The 5,147-nt window shown below is 54.5% G+C and overlaps 1 pseudogene; it reads right to left on the bottom strand.

The window, feature by feature from the left end:
* Positions 1-202: 202 nt before the first annotated feature.
* LOC134375986 (myeloblastin-like) lies at positions 203-1,442 on the bottom strand (annotated as a pseudogene).
* Between the last annotated feature and the right edge of the window lie 3,705 nt (positions 1,443-5,147).

Genomic DNA, 5,147 nt, shown 5'->3' with positions numbered 1-5,147 from the left:
GGTAATTAGTATACTCTCCATTATACAATGGAATCTATTTCGTGGCCCTTTACCAATTCCTCCCTTCCCTCCTCCGGTAACCTCAGTTCTGTTTTCTTCACTTAAAAGTTCAATGTATTATTGTGATCAAGGTGTCTTTCTGGGAAATGTCGCTTCTGGCGGAGGGGCCGGGATGGGGCCGCGCAGTCGCTGATGCAGGTGCTCACAGCGGGCAGGCCCGGAGAGGGCGAGTCTGTCTGGGACTCCAGCTGCCGCTCTGACGGAGCAGAGGGAGGTCCCCGCCCCAAGCAGCAGCGGCAGCCGCCGCCGCCGCCGCCGCCGCCGCCCGTACGAAGCAGATGCCAGCGCTGCGACAGGGAACCCTCGTGCACACGTTCTGCGGCCGGCACAGGAAGGTGACCACGGTGACGTTGAGCTCCTGCAGGATCCGGGACACTGCTGCGTGCGTGCCCAGGCGCCCCCAGCCCATGGCCAGGCACTGGGTGCCGTGGGGCAGCTGCTGATTCTGCTGCGGCAGCTGGGCAACTGCGACCTCAGCGCAGAGGGTGGCTGGGCAGCCCAGCTAGAACGGGGCATGGGCAGGGGTGAGACCCTGTCCCCAGGACCCTGAGGCCACCCCTACTTCGGGCCCACCCACCTCCTGACCCCTCCCACCACAGCAGCACCTCAAAGGGCCTCTCTGCGTCCTCTGCACCTGCCGTGAGCTCTGTCTGGACCCCAGGGGCCTCCCCTTTGTGGCATTTGTCACTCATGATCACATTCTTTCATTCATTCATTCACAAAGCACTTATTGGGTACCAACTGTGTAAGTCCTGTTCTAAGCCCCAAGGGTCCAGTAGTGAAGAACGCGGACAAAATCTCATGGCCTAGTACACAGTAGGTGCTCAATAGGTGTTTGCAGAAGGAATGAAGGAACGAGGGACCCATGAGCCCTGCTGGTCCCACCCCTCTGAGCTCCCCAGGTCCCCCCCAACCTGTACAAGGAGGATGTCATTGAGGTTCTGCTCCGGGTCATAATTGTTCCCAAACAGGTGAGTGATGCTGAACCTCTGCTGGGTGGGCTCGGGGGTCAGCAGGTCGTGGGCCCCCAGCGCTATGCTCACCTGGTTGTGGGGGCTGAGGGATCGGGGTGTTCATTTTAGGGGTATCCTGGGCTTGGGATCCATCAACCGGGCTTGAGCCTGACGCTCCCTGGGCAGGTGGGACCGTGGGGAGGGCCCCCCAGCCCGCCGTCCTCCCCGGGACAGGGCTGGGCCTTCCCCTTGGGCCCCGCTCACATTTCCTGCAGGCAGTGGGCGGCGGTCAGCACGAACCGCGGGTGAATCAAGGTGTCCCCCGCAAAAGTGGCTGCCTGGGGTCTACGGCAGCTGCAGAGACGCCATGCACGGCCGCGAGTGGGGCTGTGCTTCCTGCCCGTCCACGATGTCGGTGGCCCTTGCTCCACCTGCGGGACACGGGGTGTTAAGAGCCCACAGTCTGAGGGGACAGCAGAGCCGCTGGGCCACCTCAACGCAGTCCCTGACTGCTCCGGGCCTACGTCTCCCCATGTGCATCATGGGCATCCCGTGGCACCCAGCCCCGGTGGGCTGGTGGGAAGCAGGGCTCCGCGCCTGGGGTGGGGGCACCTGGTCCGGGTGGTTAGCACGACTATTGTCCCTGGGGGCCGGCTTCTAGTCCTGAAGGGTGGGGAGGTTTTTAAGAAGCAGAAAAAAATAAATAAATAAAAATAGCCAACATATGGACCCATTTTGCAGAAGGACAAACTGAGGCATTGAAAATCCTCTTCAGGCGAGGACTGGAATGGGGAAAGGTGGGGGACAGAGCCACGTGTATCCTCTCAGTCCCCCCCTGAGACCCACAGAAACACCTTCTCTCCAGCTTGAGGATTTGTGTTTCTCCTGGAGGGCAGTGGTTCTCAGTAAAGCCACAATCCTGTCACCCCCCATCCAGGGGACACTGGGCAATGTCTGAGGACATTTGTGGTTGTCACGACTGGAGGTGCTCCTGGCATGGAGTGGGTGGAGGCCAGGGACGCTGCTCAGCACCTGCAGTGCCCAGGACGGCCCCACCACGGAGAAGGATCCAGCCCCGCAGTGCCCTGGGGGAGAAGCCACAGTGCAGAGGAGACATTTATTTATTTATAAGTGACTCGTCTTTTAAAATGTTTTTAGTTTTTATTTTTTGTTTTGTTTTGTTTATTCTTTTTGTTTTTATTTATTTTTCACTTCTCTTTAACTGACTCATCATTATGAAAAATTTAAACCTAAAAGAGGAGGTCTCTAAACTTGGGGACAAAAAAAAAGTTTTTAACGTTTTCCTTTTTCTAGTTTTTTTAGTTTCCTCTTTTGGCAGCTGGCCAGTGTGGGGATCCAAACCCTTGACCTTGGTGTTAGCGACACTGTAACATTTCATTTTGAAATGATTTCACACTTACAGAAGTCCAGAGAGTTCCCGGATTCACCTGCCCCCGCTCCCTGGATGTTGTCATCTCACACAACTGAGGGGCTGCGGTCGAAACCAGGGAACGATCATCGATTCAACACGAAGACCTCATCCACAGACCTTCTGAATGTCCCCAGTGGTCCTTTTTCTGGTCCAGGATCCCACGTTGTGTCGTGTTTCTGGCTCCTTGGTCTCCGGTCAGGGACGGTTCCTCAACCCTTCCTTGCCTCTTGAGACTGTTGGACAGAACAGGTCAGTCACTCTGTAGGGTGGACCGAGGGACCCCTCAGCTGCAGTGCGTGTCCTCCTGGGACCGTGTCGGTAGGCCCGGGTGTCCACGTGTGTCATGCCAATGGTGATATAACCTTGACCACTTGGTTGGGGTGGTGCCTGCTGGGTTCCTCACTGTCGAGCTGTGATCCTCCTCTCTGGCTTTAATAAGTCTCTTGTGGGGGATCTTTTGAGACAAAAACACCCTGTTTCTCCCACGTTGAGCACTCGGGGTTGGGCGGTTGGGCTGTGCTGCCTCATCCCTCCTGCGCCCGTTGGCTGGAATTCTACTCTAGGGACAGCCTGTCCCTTCTCTGCGGGTGCGTGTTTAAGAATCAGACACCTGCCCGTCCCTGGGGAAGAGCCCCGCCATGTGCACCCACGAGGGCCCTCTGCAAGCTGGCGGCTGAGGGAAGTTGGGGCTATAGGCTGCGTCCTTGGCCCCTTCCTGTAACAACTGTGGTGGCGAAATAGGCAACGGCCAACCAGGGGGTCCCGAGGACCGAGGGCAGAACGAGGGCAGGGAAGGCGTGAGGACTCAGGCCAGGGTCCTCTCTCCGTCTCTGTCTCTGTCTCCCTGTCTCTGTCTCTCTCCATCTCTGTCTGTCTCCATCTGTCTGTCTCTGTCTCCCTCTCTCTGTCTCTCTCCATCTCTCTCTGTCTCCATCTCTCTGCCTCTGCCTCTCTCCTTCTCTGTCTCTGTCTCCCTGTCTCTGTCTCTCTCCATCTCTGTCTGTCTCCATCTGTCTGTCTCTGTCTCCCTGTCTCTGTCTCTCTCCATCTCTGTCTGTCTCCATCTCTCTGCCTCTGCCTCTCTCCTTCTCTGTCTCTGTCTCCCTGTCTCTGTCTCTCTCCATCTCTGTCTCCATCTGTCTGTCTCTGTCTCCCTGTCTCTGCCTCTCTCCATCTCTGTCTCTGTCTCCATCTGTCTGTCTCTGTCTCTCTGTCTCTCAGTCTCGCTTTCTCTTCTCCTTAAGAAGGAGGCTCTTTTCTTGAGTGATGGGAAGTTGTCTGTTTTACCCACCACGGCTGGGCCCTCACAGTGGGCATATTTTTGCACCAATTGGAGACCTTCAAACGTGCACACATGCGGGTCTCTAGGCCCGCTGGGCACCCCAACGGGTTCTCTAGCCTCCAACCCAAGCCCGTCCACCTGCACCCCTCCGTGGCCCCCTCTCACATGATGTGTCAGCCCCCCAGACAATTCACAATCTGCTTCAAGAATTCACAAAACTAAGAGCTTTACAAAGAATCAGTGAATGGCACATGGGGTGGTGGGAGAAACGGGGCCTGGATAGCTGGGACATGGGGCAGAGGGATGTGTCTGCGATGGGGTCCCAAACTGTATCCCCAGAATCCAAGGCCTGAGAGGGCGTAGGGCCTATGTCACCCAGCAGTGTGCACACATGAGACCCCGAGCCGGGCTGACCCCCTGCCAGGTGGACCCAAGCCCAGCACCTCCCTGCTCAGGACAGGAAGGGAGCACCAAGGCTGGGGGAAGATGGGCAAGAACTGCCCCAGTCGGGGGTCCCATGGAACAGAGTCTGCTCCCAGCTTGGGGGGACACACACTCTTGGAACCAATCCCACCCCCAACTCCAGGTTTGTCATCTGGGCAGTGAACGGCCATGTCTCCAGCAGGGGCCCTATGACATCTGGGTTCCTGAGCCTTTTTTAGTACTGGGTGTCATTATTTTGTCTTTTTCTTTTTTTAATTTTATTTTTTAAAAGACGACTGGTTAGGGGATCGCAACCCTCGGTATGGTGTTGTCTGCACCATGCTCAGCCAGCGAGCGCACTGGCCATCCGTATATAGGATCTGAACTTGCGGCCTCAGCACTACCAGCGCCGCACTCTCCCGAGTAAGCCATGGGGCCGGCCCAGGAGATCTTAACCCTTGACTTGGTGTTGTCAGCACCACGCTCTCCCAAGTGAGCTAACTGGCCATCCCTATTTTTTCTTTATTTAATTTAAGTAATTTATTTATTTTTATTTTTTGGTGGCTCGCCGGTACAGGAATCAAACCCTGGATCTTTGTGTTATAACACGACTCTCTAACCATCTGAGCTAACCGGCCAGCCCTAGAAACTCTTTATATATTAAACTTATTATAATTATATGCTATTATAAGTTGTTAAAAATATATTCACATGGTGCTGATAACACCAAAGTCTGAGGTTTGATCCCTGTATCAGCCAGCCAAAACACACACACACACACACACACACACACACACACACACACACACACACACACACACACACACACACACACATTCAAAATAAGGCATGTAAAATGCAATACAAGGGTTTGAAATTTTTATTTTAATAAAGACATTTTATCTAGTTTAATACAATTATATATGACATAACTACATAGTTATCTATACCACTTATATACACAATTACACTTATTATTTAATGGTCATATTTTAGC

This window comes from Cynocephalus volans, chromosome 4, assembly GCF_027409185.1.
Source record: "Cynocephalus volans isolate mCynVol1 chromosome 4, mCynVol1.pri, whole genome shotgun sequence".
Classification (NCBI taxonomy): domain Eukaryota; kingdom Metazoa; phylum Chordata; class Mammalia; order Dermoptera; family Cynocephalidae; genus Cynocephalus; species Cynocephalus volans.
The sequence above is the reverse complement of the archived record's forward strand: the minus strand, read 5'-3'. Positions and strand labels throughout refer to the sequence as shown.